At 44.8% G+C, this 22,172-nt stretch overlaps 1 protein-coding gene across 2 annotated transcripts in view; it reads right to left on the reverse strand.

Moving 5' to 3' along the window:
- Positions 1-22,172, reverse strand: part of TRMT9B (tRNA methyltransferase 9B (putative)) — a 57,580-nt gene that overhangs the window by 33,433 nt on the left and 1,975 nt on the right. The window contains exon 2 of one of the 2 annotated variants that reach the window (XM_073645435.1): positions 1,811-1,973. The exons of the other annotated variant lie outside the window; for it this stretch is intronic. The gene's annotated coding sequence lies outside the window, so the exon portion shown is untranslated. The remainder of the gene's footprint in view (positions 1-1,810; positions 1,974-22,172) is intronic. 2 annotated transcript variants of the gene reach the window in all.

Raw genomic sequence — 22,172 nt, forward strand, 5'->3', positions numbered from 1 at the left:
AAATACTGACCAAATACTGAATGTGTGAACGAGGACTTAATGGCTAGCCATATGGGAACACCAGCCTGAAGCATGGATTTTTCCACAGCATATCTTCAGTCTTTCTGTGAGTGTTACATGCAGATTTTATTGTAAATTTTTCCATTTTCATTGCAAAAGATGAAATCTGCGCTAAATCTGCATAAACTGACGCAACAAATGAAAAAAAAAAACAATGTCCATGTGAACGCTGCACCAAAAAAAAAGCAGCGTATGGATGAGATTAAGTTAAAGCTCATCCATTTTGCTGGTACTTTAAAATGCAATGCATAAAAAACACATGAATACATGATGTATAAGCCTAGCATACACTACAAGGCTGACCTTGAGGCTTAGACGTCTCCAAAACAAGATTAAGTGACAGCATCTATGAACCGAGATTTGGAAACTTAACACGACTAATGATCGTATAATATGTAATGTTCTAATGACACACAGCTGGATTACATTGTTATGTCTGGCTATTTCTGCTCACACAGCATCCAGTCAATCAAAGCCCTGATGGGAGGGGATAGGAGGTGAGAGATAGGGGGGACACTGGACTCAAACTATGGGAGGATTACATTGACTTATGAAAGTACAACCATTTGGTTCATGCATTTGAGCACAAAACTTTTTACCCTTCTTGCCACTTTTCGATGTGACGTGGTCAACAAAATTTCACGAAAAATAGGTGTAAATTATAGAGGTAATCAACATCAGCCTCTAGCAGGGTGGGAAATCCCACAAAAAAAAAACAGAATTTACTTTTAGATACAGCAAAATCAGCCGTAAATTAGCAGGTGTCAAAGATGCAACAATTTTTTTTAAAAGTAATGAGGCGTCTCCTAATAGATAGACCACTGGGTGAATTTTGCTCCAACATCCTAAAACAGGTAGATGAAATGGCAATCTTACATTTTCCCCATAGATTTCATATTCTTCTGCACAGACAGCCACGGGGGTAAGAGTTTTCAAGAAGCAAAGAAAGCAGAAGTGTCAGGAGAACGGTAAAACTTGTTTAGTGATAGTATTGCTGATCTTCAGCCGCTCCTGAACGGTTGTCTGGTCTCCCCGATTACATTGTACAGTTACCGGACCCCCTGGCTTCACTGATTACGCTCACATCTATTCTATGGTACTGTATTCTTGTTCTGCCGGACATTTATTACCTCTGTTCTGCTTGTTTTTGCTCCAGTAACCCCAGTTTATCACCCTACCCTCATCAGTACTTCATGATATTGTCGTTCTACTGTTGCTGCCCATAACAACCTAACCCATTAATGGGGATCCTACCTTTGTTAGGTGTTTTTATCAGGTGCATTCAGCCACCGAAAACCTCCTGAAAAAATATTCAAAATTGTCCGCTCAGAACAAGCTCTCTGCTTTACAATACAAGTCAATGGAGAAGCTCAAATGCCAGAATTGCAGTTTTTCAGTAGCCGCCACTCGGTCTCATTGCTGGGTCACCCTTACAGAACAGCAAATGCTGTAAAGACAAACCCACCCCTCAAAAATTGTGGCATTGCAATTTTTGTTCTCAATGTCGCCTTGCAATTTGTTTCCCGTTTTCCAGTACATTGAATGGTAAAATAAATGGTGTAATTAAAACTACAACTCGTCTCGCAAAAAATAAGTCCTCATACAGCTATGTGGAGAGAAAGAGCAAATAGTCTATGGCTTTTGTAAGAAAGGGATCAAACAAAATAGTTAAAGGGTTTTCCCCTTTTAACTTTTAGAACAAATTAGTCCTTGCCATGATAAAAAAATAACCAAATCTTCCGTTACTCACCCTCCCTGGGTCCGGCACTGCTTCTATATCAGTGGAGATGTAGACGGCATGAGCTGCTGGACTCAGTGATTGCTTGCAGCGCTGCGGATGTGACATCATCTGTACATAAACACTGCAGCCTGTACATTATGCCTGGAGCAGCAGCGAAGAGGCAGTGTCGGACCTGGGGAAGGTGAGATCAGGATGAGTTTGTTATTTTTATCACAGCTACTGTAGGATGAATTTACACAAAAAGTTGAAAGGGGAAAAACCCATTAAACCTTTCTTAAAGGGAATCATTCATCAAACTTTTGCTACCTCATCTGAAAGCAGAATAATGTAGGAAAAGAGACCCTGATTTCAACAATGTATAACTTAATTTACTGGGTGCAGCATTTGTGATGCAATCAGATAATTTAGCAATGCAGCAGAGCTGAGAAAGCTAACCCCACCCACAACAAAGCTTTCTGTTTACATTGTCTAGTAACAATAAGCTGCTTATCGCAGGAGGGGGAGGAGTCGGATGATTTAAAATGAGGCAGCTAGTCTGGACAATGATAATGTTCTAGTGATAAAATCTTCATTGTAAGTAAACAACAGCACAGAGCCTGACAAGTGACACACTGTTGAATTTAGCACTACTGTACTACATTGTACGGGGAATTGTACATAACATAAATAGTACTCACTGGGGGCTTTCTTTCTGAGGTATCCATTCCATTTCAGTCATCCGCTGTACCACAAATCTGAATCACACAAACTCTTCTTCTGAGGACTAGAATGTCACATTGAGACACATGAAGATGAAAGCTTTGGATGGGCTGAAACGCGTTCAGCTTTGTTAAGTAAAAGAATCAAGAAAAATGTGAGTGCCGGGGCCCTCTTGACTTTACATTATCTATTTTTCCACGTGCACCCTACCACCAGTGTGCTGATTGTTTTGGGATTTGTACATGAAGAAACTGACCTTTGGACCTTAGATAGGACACAATTCAGGTCGTCAGAGTGCAGGTCACGTGATACAGCATCAGACGAAGACGGAGTGAATAATTCAGGAATAAAGCAACCAAAAATAATGTCAGTATTATTTACCCTATGGATTACAAACCATACAACTATTTTTTGGGGGAGGGATTCTTTAAAGACAACCTGTCACGTCCTAGCTACTATCTACATTGGCCCCATTGCTTTGTTAGTGATGCAATGTGCATCACTAACAAGCTTTTTTCATTAAAAATTGGTGGTATTACTTGCTCGTTTTCAGTCATAGGGGTGCGATCCTCATATTCAGTCACAGGAGTGCGATCCTCATATTCAGTCATAGGGGTGCGATCCTCATATTCAGTCACTGCTGGTGCCGGCCACTTATTTGAAATTTGCTCCAGGCCAGCGCTGATATTTGTGGGGTGCATGCGCAGTTTTACATGTCCGGCTTCAGATCCCCGCGTGTGTGCAGTGAGGCTGTGTAATTCACAGCTTCACTGCGCTATGACCCGCTGCTTCCTGCGCATGCGCTATGACCCGCTGCTTCCCGCGCGTGTGAACTACACAGCCTCACTGCACAAGCGTGAGGACCCGAAGCCGAACATGTAAAACTGCGCATGCGCCCCACAAATATCAGCGCTCGCCGGGAGCAAATTTCAAATACATGGGCAGTGCCAGCAGTGACTGTGTGCGGCGCCTGCCCCTGACTGAATACGAGGATCACACCCCTGCGACTCTGAATACGAGGATCACACCCCTGCGACTCTGAATACGAGGATCACACCCCTGCGACTCTGAATACGAGGATCACACTCCTGCGACTCTGAATACGAGGATCACACCCCTGCGACTCTGAATACGAGGATCACACCCCTGCGTCTCTGAATACAAGGATCACACCCCTGCGACTCTGAATATGAGGATCACCCCCCTGCGACTCTGAATACGAGGATCACACCCCTGCGACTCTGAATACGAGGATCACACCCCTGCGACTCTGAATACGAGGATCACCCCCCTGCGACTCTGAATACGAGGATCACACCCTGTGACTCTGAATACGAGGATCACACCCCTGCGACTCTGAATACGAGGATCACACCCCTGCGACTCTGAATACGAGGATCACACCCCTGCGACTCTGAATACGAGGATCACCCCCCTGCGACTCTGAATACGAGGATCACCCCCCTGCGACTCTGAATACGAGGATCACACCCCTGCGACTCTGAATACGAGGATCACACCCCTGCGACTCTGAATACGAGGATCACACCCCTGCGACTCTGAATACGAGGATCACCCCCCTGCGACTCTGAATACGAGGATCACCCCCCTGCGACTGAAAATGAGCAGGTAGGATATAAGTAATAAAATGTTATAGAATCATTAGAATACCACCAATTTTAATGAAAACAGCTTGTTAGTGATGCACATTCAATCACTAACAAAGCAATGGGGGTAGTAGATAGTACATGACAGGTTCCCTTTAAGATCACCAAAGACAGTCTAAATTTTTAGTCTACTGAGTACCAAGTATTTTTGATGATCAAGTATCACCTAGACAGGCAAGAATTCTGTCACCTGTGCAATACTAAGGAAATCTTGAAAACATGACTTGTTGGTGGCTCTTGAGGACCGGAGTTGGGGAACACTGCTGTAGTCTTTACTCCAGAGAATACTGTGTGCCGCGGCCCCCTCAGCAAAGACCATAAAAATCAGCACTAATTAAAAAGGCCCATGTCTCTGGGACTGTATGTTGGATTAAAAGAAAAAAAAAACGAATGCTCAGGGGAGCAGTGGAAATACATTATGAGCAAAAACTAGCCACTACTGACCTAGTGACAGGTCTTCCTTAAGGAGAATATATTAGCTATATTTTTTTTTCGTGTTCATTGACTCCTACGAGAAAGTGTTGTGGTCATGCTCTGTGATCTGTGCAGAGGTCATTGTGCAGAGGAGGAGGTGAGCTGTGACCTTCACCTGTTGTGAATGGTGCACTCTGTGTTATCTATATAGAGGCGATACCTTTCACTGTAATCCATCCTCTGATATTAATAAAATGAAATGACTACTGAAAACTATTACAAGGTTCAGAGGTTGCAGTGAAAACTGCAAGACTTCAGGATTTTATTTAAATATATTTAGCACCATGGACAATTAAAATAAAAAGCACCAAAAATTAGATTTCACCAGTCATTCATTTAATGTCAAGGCTATCACCATCAATCCCACGTTCACTGTACAGAACGCAGGAAAGTACAATTAGTCTTCCAGGGCAGGATTTAATTACGAGCTCCAAGATGTAGGTCTTTGTGTCACTAACGAGGTGAAAAGGTTACCCGGTATAAGCTATCATGTCTTCCCTGCTGTCGTCTTCTATGGCTAAAGTAAAAGCTTTGTTTGCACTCATTATTTCTAGCTCATCCAGAACATTGCTGAGAGCTAGACCATAAATCAATGGACAGCATGAATGAGAGAAGCACAGCCTCCATGTCCATCACAGGCATTTTACAGAGCTCGTCTGGGGCAATCAGGAAGCACAAAAGGAGCGATGTATTTATAGCCAACATTCATGAAAGATTTATCGCTACACACTGCGCACATCCCATTACCACCCATACGTATTGCCGCGGTGGCAGCGGTCTGCTCATAATCGGAGGATGCTTATAGACATAGTTTATCATGATTACAGATCCTCCTAGACCTTTTTTGGTAATTTCGTGGTTAAAATGATTAAAAAGAAATCTACAGAGATTCCAATATATATTATTACAATAGTCACTACAACAGCAGTGCACGGGATGACAGAAGCTGATGAAAATATTGACCGGGCAGAATCTACTCATGGCTGATCCATTGGATAGGTCATCAGTATCAGATTGGTGGGAGTGCCAGGTGTTGGACCCCCACCGATCTGATATTGATGACCCATCTTGCAGATAGGTCATCAATATATTGTGTCCGGACAACCTCTTCAATACAGAACCTTGCAATTACCGTAATTGTTTTGGCTAAAGCTGAAGGCACTTCAGGAAAGCAGAGGTGACACGGCACAGAGTGGCCAAGCACAACCCGGGAGGACCAAGAAAGGTCGTAAAAAGGGGACAACAACATGTGGGCTTTAACACTTACGCCATGTTCACATACAGGTGCATATCACTAAATTAAAATATTATCAAAAATAATATTAGGACATTCTACTCCCAGCACCCACACCAATTAGTTGATTAAAGGGTCTCAGTCATCATGAATAAATAGTACAGGTGCATCTCACTAAATTAGAGTATTATCAAAAAGTTAATTTATTTCAGTTCTTCAATACAAAAAGTGAAACTCATATTATATAGAGTCATTACAAACAGAGTGATCTATTTCAAGTGTTTATTTCTGTTAATGTTGATGATTATGGCTTACAGCCAATGAAAACACAGAAGTCATCTCAGTAAATTAAAATAATTAACAAAAAACACCTGCAAAGGCTTTCTAAGCATTTAAAAAGGTCCTTTACTCCGTTTCAGTAGGCTCCACAATCATGGGGAAAACTGCACACTTGACAGATGTCCAGAAGGCAGTCATTAACACACTCCACAAGATCCCAGAGTTCCAATTTTCATTTGGAAATCAAGATCCCAGAGTCTGGAGGAAGAGTGGAGAGGCCACAATCCAAGCTGCTTGAGGTCTAGTGTGAAGTTTCCACAATCAGTCATGGTTTGAGGAGCCATGTCATCTGCTGGTGTAGGTCCACTGTGTTTTATCAAGACCAAAGTAAGCGCAGCCATCTACTAGAAAATTGTAGAGCACTTCATGCTTCCCTCTGCCGACAAGCTTTTTGGAGATGGAAATTTCATTCTCCATCAGGACTTGGCACCTGTCCACACTGCCAAAAGTACCAATACCTGGTTTACAAACAACAGTATCACTGTGCTTGATTGGCCAGCAAACTCGCCTTACCTTAACCCCATAGAGAATCTATGGAGCATTGTCAAGAGGAAGATGAGAGACACCAGACCCAACAATGCAGACGAGCTGAAGGCTGCTATCAAAGCAACCTGGGCTTCCATAACACCTCAGCAGGTCCACAGGCTGATCGCCTCCATGCCACGCCACATTGATGCAGTAATTGATGCAAAAGGAGCCCCGACCAAGTATTGAGTGCATTTACTGAACATACATTTCAGTACATTTCGGATTTTAAAAACATTTTTCAAGCTGTTGTTATAAAGTATTCTAATTTACTGAGATAACGACTTTTGTGTTTTCATTGGCTGTAAGCCATAATCATCAACATTAACAGAAATAAACACTTGAAATAGATCACTCTGTAATGACTCTATATATTATGAGTTTCACTTTTTGTATTGAAGAACTGAAATAAATTAACTTTTTGATGATATTCTAATTTAGTGAGATGCACCTGTATGTCTCAGAATGTTTCCAAGGCAGATTTCGACATAAATCCACGAAAAATACGCAACAAATCTGTGACAGAATCCACATGTGTTCCTATGGATTTCATCTGTGGATTTCACGCTATTTCATTACAAAGCATAGAATTGGGTTAAATCTGAAATGTAAAGGAATGAGCAGGCTACAGATTTGATATCGGTACTGTATTCTTATTTTCATGCAGATTTAATTTCGCAATTTGTAAATTGGATTTTGAAGACCCCATTTACTTGTACTGCGTTCATACGCATGGGATAACCGTCGGCCAACTATCTCTCCCAACTCCCCCATAAACCAGAACACTCAGCTGTATTTTCAATAGGCCGAGCGCGGGGAGAAAGACGCTGTTAGACCTACCGGTATTTCCCTTGAAATTTTCAAATGCCTGATCTTTATCTTCAGTGATATCATCTGTTGGGGAGAGTTGGGAAGCCCCCAAACATATCACATGGTTGGTTGGCTCTGCCAACATTTGTCTAATGTGTAAAGGCCTTTAGACGGGACATTTGTGGGTCATCAGTATTATGCAGGTCACTTGGATGGTAAGAGGAATGTGTGACTGCTGCCAACTGTCCGGGGCACCGAGCATGGCACACAGAGCCTACTGCCAGGAACATTGGGTGAATAATACAGGACCACATTAACCTTTCACGTCACTATGCCCAGTCCTTTGTCCTTCTTTCGCTTCTGGTGCTTGACAAAAAGTAGCTGAAATGTCAGAAATGTTTGCCCACCCATGCCATACGCAGCAAAGATTCAGGAAACCACCCACGCCTTTCTAATCTCTATAGTGAATGATTTCACATCGACCATCATAAAGGAAAATATACAATTATCAAGGCTGCAGGGAATGAAACACAAAAGTCCAATTTCATCTCATGTTATAGCTACAATAAGTAATTTATGTTATCCTGAGCGAACAAGATGGAGCCGACAGGAACACGACTCCAGCAGTTCCATATTATGTACCACTGTTCTATCTAATAAATCTAGTGCATATTTGTGTTATTGCTTCTCTGGGCGGCTACAGACATTCCTACAAGGGTGAATTTGTGTACACGTGGCTGTCATAGTGGACCACTCTGTTAGGGTGCCTGTAGGCAAGGCCACATGTACACAGCCATATTACGTCTCCATGTCATACGGCGCAGCACTAGGTCTTCACCCATGAAGGTACTTTGGGGACTGTCGAAGCCCCAAATGGTGGATTCCTAGCTGCTCAGTACTAAGGAAGGACTCAGAGGGATCTCATGGTTCCCCTGAGCTGCCTCCTGTATGAGGCCTCATCCAAAAACACACTCAAACAAAATCAATATTGTGTTTTGAAAGGAATAATAGCAGACGAGCTCTCCGACAGTTTTAAAATGCTGAGAATTGTTAGAAGGACGCCCCTCTTGGATATGATTATGGGATCTAAAACAAGACTAGCCCTGGCTAATCTACACATAAAAATTTGCCTTTTATAAGAAATTATTTTCCAGAACATCAAGGACTGTGTTATAATGCAGGAATAAGCCAATTTTATGCGCATCACTCATTTCAGGTAACTTTTTAGAATAGGCGGTCGTATTTGTGTATAGATGGAATAGCACGATTTCTGACCATACATGACTTGTATCTGTCATGGTTTCATAACTGGTTGTGGCCTAGGGACGCTGTGAGTGACAGCTCAGCCGCCCTATGGAATCTGGATTGTGCTGGGCTGTCAGCATTTTGATTGAAGCCCTGCTGTCCATCTGGTTTAGTCTGTAGGCGTTTTCCCCCAGGTGTCTCCCATCCTGAATCATTTGCAAGGTATTTAGCTGGCTACCTGGTGGTAGTCTGTGTCAGTTGTAGCTTTGCTTAGCTGGATGTTTTAGCTTAGTTCTGTGTCTCTTTCCTCTGAACCTGTTGCCAAACCTAGGATTTGTCGTGACTATTCTTGTGGATTCCCCCTTCTGATTTTGACGTACCCTCTTGGCATCTGACCCCGGATTTGACCTCTGACTATCCGTTTGTTGTACCCCCTGGTTTTGACACACCCTCCTGGCATTTGACCCCGGACAGTTTCCTGACCACGCCTTTGACTTACCCCTCTGTACTACGAGCCCTCCTGGAACTTGACCTCGGACCTTCGAACTACCCTTTCTCACGACTTGCCCGTGAGTAGTGACTCAGCGTAACACAGTATCCAGCATTTTGGCATTCAGAAGTAGCAGCACCACCATAGAGTACATTACACAGCAACACTGAGCAATGTAGCTGTGAATCCAGCTCTGAAATAATCTAAATCACTAACTTCAGTATAATCTGCCTGCCTCTGCTTGCTTTCTCACTACCCCCACTTCATAGAATTCTTTTGAACAAAACTGAGATTAACTGTTTTCCAGAGTGGATGATGAATACAAAAGGCAGTGGAGGAGAAAAAGCGACTGATAAGCAGAAAATGAATCAGAATCCTCATACATTACAAAGTTTCTGCTATTGATTTGTGCAAAATTTGTTGAAACGACCGTGACCATTTAATGTTATAGTGAAGGATTATCAGACTTGGGATCCCAGCCACGTTTCCTTAACTGAATTTAAATTGTACGACACACGTGATATGAATGAAGTCGTATAACCTTTGACAGTCTTGCGGCAACTGCCATCCACAATATCTTATCTCGTAGTGGTTGCTGGACTACACCTTTTATCATAATCCCGTCTAATCCCTTTGGGTCATGTTGTCTAGAAACACCTGGATTTTTGCATGTGCTCCTTGAATAAAGCAGAAAATATTTTTAGCCACACAATGCTGGAGGGTAGACACAAATAGAAGCACACAGCCAAATGATTTCCCAAATGTGACTGGACTGCAATAGACATCTGCTGCCAGCGTCCTCGCTGCAATAGTCTTATGTCATTTACCAAATGCCCAAACACTCTCACTGAATTATAAAGGTTTCCTATTAATTATATATTTCACTATTAAATCATCTCCTCATTTCCAGACTATTACATGGTCATGTCCTGCGTGGTTAACATCATCTGTGCCAGATAAATGCTGAGAAATCACTTAGCAGCTGCTGGAGATTTTAAAGCCTCAGTTCTTGGTAAATAAATCATAATTTTTCTACTACTAGAATGACCTTTGTGTATGTCCCTGGAGGTCACCTGCACCCGACAATAAACTATGCCATGCTTCAGAGGTCACATCTCTCAGTTCATTCACTAGGCTTTGACTTACATAGCAAAATACTGTCATTAATCTCACAGAAAGTGTGTGCGGCGCCTGACACTGTTCACCCTACGTGCGGCGCCTGACACTGTTCACCTTATGTGAGGAGCTGGCCTTGTTCTAAGACTATTGGACCAATGCACGTGGCGCGGAGTGCACGGCTCTAAGGGATGCAGACTTTTTCCAGCACGGAGCACCAGTTCCGTCGATCCTATCATTGTGTTTTATCAGAGATTTGCTTGCTGTGCTTTATTAGAGATTTGCTTGCTCATCAGTTCAGCCTCAGGAATCAATGCTTCCATTCAGTGACAGTAAGCAGGGGGAGACCTGCTGGGTGGATCTTATGTACAGATAAGGTCAGACAGGAGATTGCTAAATGAAATGTAAAGTAAACATTCCATTAATCTCATCAGTATCTCAGGGGCCTCAAGTCATTGTTCTCTCAGCCAGGTCTTAAGCCCCCGTCTCACATAGCGATATCGCTAGCGATATCGCTGCTGAGTCACGGTTTTGGTGACTCACCAGCGACCTCACTAGCGATGTCGCTGTGTGTGACACTTTGCAACGATCAGGCCCCTGCTGTGAGGTCGCTGATCGTTGCAAAGTGTCCTGGACCATTTTTTGGTCGTTGGCCTCCCGCTGGCCAGCACACATCGCTGTGTGTGACCAGCGGGACCAACGATCTGGCTGGTAACTATGGTAAACATCGGGTTACTAGGGGCACGCGCGCACTTAGTAACCCGCTGTTTACCATGGATACCACTCTGCTACGGTGCGTGGAGGCACCCGATGTTTACCATAGTTACCAGCCTGCTCCTGCTTGCAGCAGGCTGGTAACGGGAGCAGGACATCGTGGAACGATTCTTTCCACGATATTGCTGCTCCCCTGATCGCTGGTGAGCCTGCCTGTTTGACAGCTCACCAGCGATGTATTAGCGATGCAGCAACGATCCCTGACAGGTCGTATCGTTGTCGGGATCGCTGCTGCATCGCTTAGTGTGACGGGGCCCTTATTGTATGGATGGGGATAGTAGACCAAAAGGAGCCGCCACCACAGGGGGTCTCACATGGAGTCCCAGGTGATAGGCTTCTGCAATATTCTTCATTCTTTGAGCTAAAAGCAAATGTTTAAGGGAAAGGGTGTGAACACTTCTGACCATCCAGGGGGCTTATCCCAGGAAGGGAGGACAATAAGCCTCATGTTTAGTCAAGGAGTTGGTGGTGGAATGACATCGAAGGGAGTGGATCTAGGCTGAGGTCCTGGAGCCCATGGATGGATGGCCTATAGAGTTTGGAGATCGGTCGCCAACTGGGCTGGATAAACGTGCTACAGTTGTGGGATATGTTGACTGGATTTGATTAATTTTCTTAAAGCGCACCTGTCAGCAGGATTGTGCTCAGTAAACTACATATACTGTCAGGTGGGTGCCGTTACACGGATTAAAATGATACCTTTGGTTGATGAAATACATCCTGTGGTTCTTGTGTAATTTTTACTTTCAGTTTGGAGATAATGATATGCTTGTGCTTCGGGGCGGGCCTGTGGGGGGCGCTCTATCTTGAGCTCTGCTTACATATTCATCTGTATGCTCTTATGACAGCTCACTGTGCCTTCATGGACCTCCCTCCTATTTTACATAATGCATCTAGTAGTGCGGGGCTAGGTAAAATAGGAGGCAGGTAAGTGAAGGCACAGTGAGCTGTCATAAGAGCATACAAATTAATATGCAAGTAGAGAACTAGATAGAGCGCCCCCCACAGGCCACCACAAAGCACGAGCATATCATTATGTCCAAACTGAAAGTAAAGATTACACAAGAACCACAGGATGGATTTCATCAACCAAGGTATCATTTTAATCAGTGTAATGTCGCCCATCCGACAAGTGTATGTACACTGCTCAAAAAAATAAAGAGAACACTCAAATAACACATCCTAGATCCGAATGAATGAAATATTCTCATTGAATACTTTGTTCTGTACAAAGTTGAATGTGCTGACAACAAAATCACACAAAAATCATCAATGGAAATCAAATTTATTAACCAATGGAGGCCTGGATTTGGAGTCACCCCCAAAATTAAAGTGGAAAAACACACTACAGGCTGATCCAGCTTTGATATAATGTCCTTAAAACAAGTCAAAATGAGGCTCAGTATTGTGTGTGGCCTCCACGTGCCTGTATGACCTCCCTACAACGCCTGGGCATGCTCCTGATGAGGTTGCAGATGGTCTCCTGTGGGATCTCCTCCCAGACCTGGACTAAAGCATCCGCCAACTTCTGGACAGTCTGTGGTGCAAAGTGACATTGGTGGATGGAGCGAGACATGATGTCCCAGATGTGCTCAATCGGATTCAGATCTGGGGAACGGGCAGGCCAGTCCATAGCTTCAATGCCTTCATCTTGCTGGAACCGCAGACACACTCCAGCCACATGAGGTCTGGCATTTTCCTACATTAGGAGGAACCCAGGGCCAACCGCACCAGCATATGGTCTCAGAATGGGTCTGAGGATCTCATCTTGGTAACTATTGGCAGTCAGGCTACCTCTGGCTGTGCGGCCCTCCAAAGAAATGCCACCCCACACCATTACTGACCCACTACCAAACCGGTCATGCTGAAGGATGTTGAGGATGGCAGCAGATCGCTCTCCACGGCGTTTCCAGACTGTCACGTCTGTCACATGTGCTCAGTGTGAACCTGCTTTCATCTGTGAAGAGCACAGGGCGCCAGTGGCGACTTTGCCAATCCTGGTGTTCTGTGGCAAATGCAAAGCGTCCTGCACGGTGTTGGGCTGTGAGCACAACCCCCATCTGTGGACGTCGGGCCCTCATACCACCCTCATGGAGTCGGTTTGTAACCGTTTGTGCAGACACATGCACATTTGTCGCCAGCTGGAGGTCATTTTGCAGAGCTCTGGCAGTGTTCCTCCTTGCACAAAGGAGGAGCTAACGGTCCTGCTGCAGGGTTGTTGCCCTCCTATGGCCCCTCCACGTCTCCTGGTATCAGCTCCATGCTCTGGACACTGTGCTGACAGACACAGCTACTCTTCTTGCCACAGCTCGCACTGATGTGCCATCCTGGATGAGCTGCACTACCTGAGCAACTTCTGTGGGTTGTACTGTAGACGCCGCGTCATGCTACTGTACCTCTAGGGGTGAGAGCAATGGCAAAATGAAAAAGTGACCAAAACAACAGCCAAAAAGGATGAGAACAGAGAAATGGTCTGTGCTCACCACCTGCAGAACCACTCCTTTATAGGGGGTATCTTGCTAATTGCCGATTATTTCTACCAGTTGTCTGTTCCATTTGCACAACAGCAGGAGAAATTGATTCACAATCAGTGTTGCTTCATAACTGGACAGGTAGACTTCACAGAAGTGTTATTGACTTGGAGTTACATTATGTTGTTTAAGTGTGCCCTTTATTTTTTTGAGCAGTGTAGTTTACTGAGCACAATCCTGCAGACAGGTGCGCTTTAAGGACCTTTGCTACTGGATACCTGTGCGTCTATCGTTTTTATCTGCCGTCTGAAGGAGTGTGGAATGTGGCTACAGACTATACTGGCTGGAGATACGAAATCTGTGGGCCAACCAAAAGTTGGTAGACAGTGAGTATTGCCTGATACAAAGACAGTGGAACTACCGCCCCGGAGAGGGGATCTTATGGACTGGGGGCAAATATTTTGGCCATTTACCTGGAGTGGTTGTAAAACCTTGGATGCAAGGAATAAAATATTGTTGCATCGTTAACCTGCCTAGGTGATTATTACAACCCAAAATCTCAGATCTTCACACCTTACATGCAGTGCCTGCCATTATTCACCCTACATGCAGCGCCAGCCACTATTCACCCTACATGCAGCGCCTGCCACTATTCACCCAACATGCAGCGCCTGCCACTATTCACCCTACATGCAGCGCACAGGGTGTCACTCAATTCTTTGGGACCAAGAAATATCACAAAGAAATAAAGGGGAAGTAGCAGCTCTTGTACACTCACGTATCAGTATGGAAGTCTTGACTATAACATACACTCACACATGGGACATCACTTACACATAAGTATGACTGTGCACTCACAGCATCCTGTAAACTTACACCAAAGTCATGCAAGAGATGTTACTATAACCTCTATGCCAATATCCATTCTACACATGAATTATTAATGCATTCTTGATATTCATGTATGGGATATTATTATTTTTTAACATTTAACATAAATTTATACCAAACACGCATGGGATATTCCTGCCTCCTCTACCAAAGATATGGATATCTCAGTACCCTCTAGTCTCTGCCCATACTATGGCAGCCTCTATACCTGTGGTCTTTATCCACTGGCTCCTCAAGTATTAGAAAAATATGACTCCCACGTTGCCCAGCGAATATCACACCATCCTGTACACTAATGCCAAAGACAAGCATGAGATATTATGTCACCTTCTATGCCCATATCCAACACATGCATGAGATATTACTGCACCCAGGAAGCATGCCAAATACATGCATGGGATATGACTGTATTCTCTACATTTATGTCAAAGAGATGCATCAGTGCACTCGCTGCACTTATACTGATGGCATGCATAGAATATCATCCTAGCCAAGTCCTAGACGTACTCAGGATATCAATACCCCCGCTATACGTGTGGTCTTCACCCTCTGACTCGCCAAAACTACGACTCCTGAATTCCCAGATGGTCTAAAGACCCACAAGTTAGAGCCCAATGCTCTACAACCACTGCTCATAGTATATTCATTCCCAAACCATATATGAGATATCACTGCAGCCTCCATATCCATACCCAAGCCATGTGTATGATATTACTGCACTCCCCATAGCTGCATATACAGTATATAGTATATCACTGCGCCCTATATCTACACACAAGGCATACATAGGCTATTAGTGCACCCTGGCAAATCATACCTAAAGCCTATATAACATATCACTCACAGGACACTTTATCCTTACATACTGTACATACACGGGCTATAACTGCACCATCTAAACTCATACTTTTACCTTACATAAAAGATCATTGCACACATTATACTTACACACGCACATGAGATATCACTGCACCCTCTATACTCACGCCTGTACCCTACTTACCGAATTTTTCTGACTCCAAAATTTTGGAGCAGCTGCTAAAGAAAATGAATATTCACTGCTCTCCATGCCCATGAGAGTGGAGAGGGAGTGAATATTCATGCTCTTTAAAAGCGGGCACACGCGATTGCCCGGCAGCTGCAGGAGCCGCGGCACAGCTACAGTGTGCGCCCGCTATTAAGGAGAGTGAAGTCACTGATCTCCACGCCAATAGTCCTGGTCTTGGGGAGCAGTGACTATTCCGGCAGCTGATCTCCCTGTGTGAGCGCGCATGGCAGTGACATCATGCGTGACTCACACAGTGAGATCAGTGCTGGCAGCAGAGCAGGACGCGACGCTGGAGCAAAGGGAAGAAAGGTGAGTAGAAGTGTTTATTTTTTTGTGTGAGGGGGATGGAGGTGCCATGCATACCAGGATGAGGGGGGTGCCATGTATACCAGGATGAGGGGGTTGCCATACATACCAGGATGATGGGGGTGCCATGCATACCAGGATGATGGGGGTGCCATGCATACCAGGATGATGGGGGTGCCATGCATACCAGGATGAGGGGGGTGCCATGCATACCAGGATGAGGGGGGTGCCATGCATACCAAGATGAGGGGGGTGCCACGCATACCAGGATGAGGGGGGTGCCACGCATACCAGGATGAGGGATATTAGTACAGAATTGGAGCTATTACCCCTATAACAGTGTTAGCAGCAGATCCCCTCCCCCATGACAGTGCATCATGACCACATTTATTGCTTACATTTTTTTTTCTATATTCCTCTTCTAAAACTTAGGTGCGTCTTATAGTCCGAAAAATACGGTAATATATGACTTGTATACATGCATTGGATATTACTGAACTCTCAATACTCACATCTCACCTATACTCTACATCAGTGGTCCCCAACCTTTTTTGCACCAGGGACCGGCTTGAAGCAAGATCATTTTTCCATGGCCCAGCAAGGAGGGGGTGGGGTGGGCGGGGCTTTGGTCATATGGGGGCGGGGTAATGGAGGGATTTGGAGTTTAGTGCATACTTATCATATAGTGTAGACCAGGTCCCCGCCAGGAGCTATGCCAGGAGCCCCACATAATGTGCTGTGCCAGGAGCCGCATCACTGAGGCCCCATCACGCCCTGCAGCAGGACAGGGCAGCTGTCCTGACAGCTGCTGTTCAGCTGCATTTACTTCATCCCAGGGGCGGACACAGACTGTAGTGGGCCCCTGTGCAAGAAATTTTTTGGGGCCCCCCCCGCCCTTCATAAGGCAACAAAGTTATGTAAACATAACCCCCCCATGTGCATCTCTCACCCCCCCATGTGCAGCTCACCCCCGTGCATCTCTCATCCCCCTCCGTGCATCTCTCATCCCCCTCCGTGCATCTCTCATCCACCCCCCGTGCATCTCTCATCCCCTCCGTGCATCTCTCTTCCCCTCCGTGCATCTCTCATCCCCCTCCGTGCATCTCTCATCCACCCCCCGTGCATCTCTCATCCCCTCCGTGCATCTCTCATCCCCTCCGTGCATCTCTCATCCCCCCCGTGCATCTCTCACCCCCCCGTGCATCTCTCACCCCCCCGTGCATCTCTCATCCACCCCCCGTGCATCTCTCATCCCCCCCGTGCATCTCTCATCCCCCCCGTGCATCTCTCACCCCCCGTGCATATCTCATCCACCCCCCGTGCATCTCTCATCCCCCCCGTGCATCTCTCACCCCCCCGTGCATCTCTCACCCCCCGTGCATCTCTCATCTCTCCCCTCCCTCCCATGTGCATCTCTCATCTCTCCCCTCCCCCCATGTGCATCTCTCATCTCTCCCCTCCCTCCCATGTGCATCTCTCATCTCTCCCCTCCCCCCCATGTGGATCTCTCATCTCTCCCCTCCCCCATGTGCATCTCTCATCTCTCCCCTCCCCCCCATGTGGATCTCTCATCTCTCCCCTCCCCCATGTGCATCTCTCATCTCTCCCCTCCCCCCCATGTGGATCTCTCATCTCTCCCCTCCCCCATGTGCATCTCTCATCTCTCCCCTCCCCCCATGTGCATCTCCCATTCCCCCCACTCCTAGTTAATTGTATTTAAAAAAAAAATAAAACTTGTTATACTTACCCCCATGCGATCCCTGCAGAATCCTGGCGCTCGTCCAAATCGCTGACACCTGGTTCTCCTGACTTCTGGCCATGTGACGGCGCCGTCACATGACCGGAAGTCAGGGGAATCATGAAGGTGCTGCCGCAGCAGCGCAGCGCTAAGATGTCCCGGACCCGGCGCTTAGCATGCGGCCGGGGGCCCCATGAGGAGAGAGACGCACAAGAGGGGGGCTCCGAGGGGGCTCCTACCGGCCGGGCCCCATACTGGAGTCAGGGCAGTCATGCCCTGATGGCGGCCCTGCTGGAGGCTGGAGGGGCCCCCTCTCCCCGCGGACCGGCTGAAAAACCCCAACGGCCCGGTCCTGGTCCGCGGACCGGCGGTTGGGGACCTCTGCTCTACATCACATATCACTGCACATTGTGTACTCACATACATACATCACATATTACTGCCCCCTATGCAATCAAGTCTATACCCTATATAACATATCACTGCATGCTCTATACTCAGATGCAAACATGGGCTATTACCAGGGCTGTGGAGTCGCAGTCATGGAGTCGGAGTCAGTGCCCATTTTGGAGGAGTCGGAGTCGGTATAAAATGGACCGACTCCAACTCCTAAAATATATAATAAATTGGGTACAGTAATTCAATGCAGTTTGTGGGGAATATTTTTTCATAAGAATTTGGGAAAGTTATGAAATGTCCTATAAATGTCTGTCCTACTCCTGATCTAAGAGTCTAGACTTTTAGCTGAGATGAATTTGTGCTACAGTAAATTTATCACTTAAACATGAGCCATGTATGAGGGAGTCGAAGTTGTGGAGTAGGAGTTGTGGAGTCGGAGTTGTGGAGTCGGAGTTGTGGAGTTGAAGTCAGTGTCATGGAAATTGAGGAGTAGGAGTTGAAGGTTTGGCTTACCAACTCCACAGCCCTGGTTATTACTACACCCTATATACTCATACCTATACCTACATATCACTGCACTCATTATACTTGTATAGATACATACATGGGCTATATCTGGCCCTTATATACTCATACCTACACCCTATATATCACTGCATATATTATACTTACATACATGGGCTAGTACTGCCTCCAATATACTCATACCTATACCCTACATATCATATCACTTATATACAGTATAGACCAAAAGTTTGGACACACCTTCTCATTTAAAGATTTTCCTGTATTTTCATGACTATGAAAATTGTACATTCACACTGAAGGCATCAAAACTATGAATTAACACATGTGGAATTATATATGTAACAAAAAAGTGTGAAACAACTGAAAATATGTCTTATATTCTAGGTTCTTCAAAGTAGCCACTTTTTGCTTTGATGACTGCTTTGCACACTCTTGGCATTCTCTTGATGAGCTTCAAGAGGTAGTCACCGGAAAAGGTCTTCCAACAATCTTGAAGGAGTTCCCAGAGATGCTTAGCACTTGTTGGCCCTTTTGCCTTCACTCTGCGGTCCAGCTCACCCCAAACCATCTTGATTGGGTTCAGGTCTGGTGACTGTGGAGGCCAGGTCATCTGGCGTAGCACCCCATCACTCTCCGTCTTGGTCAAATAGCCCTTACACAGCCTGGAGGTGTGTTTGGGGTCATTGTCCTGTTGAAAAATTATTGATGGTCCAACTAAATACAAACTGGATGGAATAGCATGCCGCTGCAAGATGCTGTGGTAGCCATGCTGGTTCAGTATGCCTTCAATTTTGAAGAAATCCCCAACAGTGTCACCAGCAAAGCCCCCCCACACCATCACACCTCCTCCTCCATGCTTCACGGTGGGAACCAGGCATGTAGAGTCCATCCGTTCACCTTTTCTGCGTCGCACAAAGACACGGTGGTTGGAACCAAAGATCTCAAATTTGGACTCATTAGACCAAAGCACAGATTTCCACTGGTCTAATGTCCATTCCTTGTGTTCTTTAGCCCAAACAAGTCTCTTCTGCTTGTTGCCTGTCCTTAGCAGTGGTTTCTTAGCAACTATTTTACCATGAAGGCCTGCTGCACAAAGTCTCCTCTTAACAGTTGTTGAAGAGATGTGTCTGCTGTTAGAACTCTGTGTGGCATTGACCTGGTCTCTAATCTGAGCTGCTGTTAACCTGCGATTTCTAAGGCTGGTGACTCGGATAAACTTATCCTCAGAAGCAGAGGTGACTCTTGGTCTTCCTTTCCTGGGGCGGTCCTCATGTGAGCCAGTTTCTTTGTAGCTCTTGATGGTTTTTGCAACTGCACTTGGGGACACTTTCAAAGTTTTCCCAATTTTTCAGACTGACTGACCTTCATTTCTTAAAGTAATGATGGCCACTCGTTTTTCTTTACTTAGCTGCTTTTTTCTTGCCAGAATACAAATTCTAACAGTCTATTCAGTAGGACTATCAGCTGTGTATCCACCAGACTCCTGCACAACACAACTTATGGTCCCAACCCCATTTATAAGGCAAGAAATCCCACTTATTAAACCTGACAGGGCACACCTGTGAAGTGAAAACCATTTCCGGTGACTACCTCTTGTAGCTCATCAAGAGAATGCAAAGAGTGTGCAAAGCAGTCATCAAAGCAAAAGGTGACTATTTTGAAGAATCTAGAATATAAGACACATTTTCAGTTGTTTCACACTTTTTTGTTAAGTATATAATTCCACATGTGTTAATTCATAGTTTTGATGCCTTCAGTGTGAATGTACAATTTTCATAGTCATGAAAATACAGAAAAATCTTTAAATGAGAAGGTGTGTCCAAACTTTTGGTCTGTACTGTACATATATATACACATGTTATATTTGCCCCCTATATGCTACTTATAATTATATACACGGCCTATATCTACGGCTATATACTCATACCTATACCCTACATATACTTATATATAAATACAACATGGGCTATATCTGCCCCCATATACTCATAACCGTACCCTACATATACACATACATGGTCTGTTACTGCCCCCTTCATTCCTATACCCTACATATACACATACATGGTCTATTACTGCCCCCTTTATTCCTATACCCTACATATACGCATACATGGTCTTTTACTGGCCCCTTTATTCCTATACCCTACATAAACACATACATGGTCTATTACTGGCCCCTTTATTCCTATACCCTACATATACACGTACATGGTCTATTACTGCCACCTTTATTCCTATACCCTACATATACACATACATGGTCTATTACTGCCCCCTTTATTCCTATAGCCTACACATACATACATGGTCTATTCCTGGCCCCTTTATTCTTATACCCTACATATACACATACATGGTCTATTACTGCCCCCTTTATTCCTATACCCTACACATACATACATGGTCTATTACTGGCCCCTTTATTCCTATACCCTACATATACACGTACATGGTCTATTACTGCCCCCTTTATTCCTATACCCTACATATACACATACATGGTCTATTACTGCCCCCTTTATTCCTATAGCCTACACATACATACATGGTCTATTACTGGCCCCTTTATTCCTATACCCTACATATACACATCCATGGTCTATTACTGCCCCCTTTATTCCTATACCCTACACATACATACATGGTCTATTACTGGCCCCTTTATTCCTATACCCTACATATACACATACATGGTCTATTACTGCCCCCTTTATACATATACCCTACATATACACGTACATGGTCTATTACTGCCCCCTTTATTCCTATACCCTACATATACACATACATGGTCTATTACTGCCCCCTTTATTCCTATACCCTACACATACATACATGGTCTATTACTGCCCCCTTTATACCTATACCCTACATATACACATACATGGTCTATTACTGGCCCCTTTATACCTATACCCTACAGATACACATCCATGGTCTATTACTGCCCCCTTTATACCTATACCCTACATATACACATACATGGTCTATTACTGGCCCCTTTATACCTATACCCTACAGATACACATCCATGGTCTATTACTGCCCCCTTTATACCTATACCCTACATATACACATCCATGGTCTATTACTGCCCCCTTTATACCTATACCCTACATATACACATCCATGGTCTATTACTGGCCCCTTTATACCTATACCCTACATATACACATACATGGTCTATTACTGGCCCCTTTATACCTATACCCTACAGATACACATACATGGTCTATTACTGCCCCCTTTATACCTATACCCTACAGATACACATACATGGTCTATTACTGGCCCCTTTATACCTATACCCTACATATACACATACATGGTCTATTACTGGCCCCTTTATACCTATACCCTACATATACACATCCATGGTCTATTACTGCCCCCTTTATACCTATACCCTACAGATACACATACATGGTCTATTACTGGCCCCTTTATACCTATACCCTAGATACACATACATGGTCTATTACTGCCCCCTTTATACCTATACCCTACATATACACATCCATGGTCTATTACTGCCCCCTTTATACCTATACCCTACAGATACACATACATGGTCTATTACTGGCCCCTTTATACCTATACCCTACATATACACA

The sequence above is a fragment of the Phyllobates terribilis genome, unplaced genomic scaffold (assembly GCF_046119375.1).
Source record: "Phyllobates terribilis strain yellow unplaced genomic scaffold, ASM4611937v1 Scaffold_1__5_contigs__length_1240528914, whole genome shotgun sequence".
NCBI classification, from domain to species: domain Eukaryota; kingdom Metazoa; phylum Chordata; class Amphibia; order Anura; family Dendrobatidae; genus Phyllobates; species Phyllobates terribilis.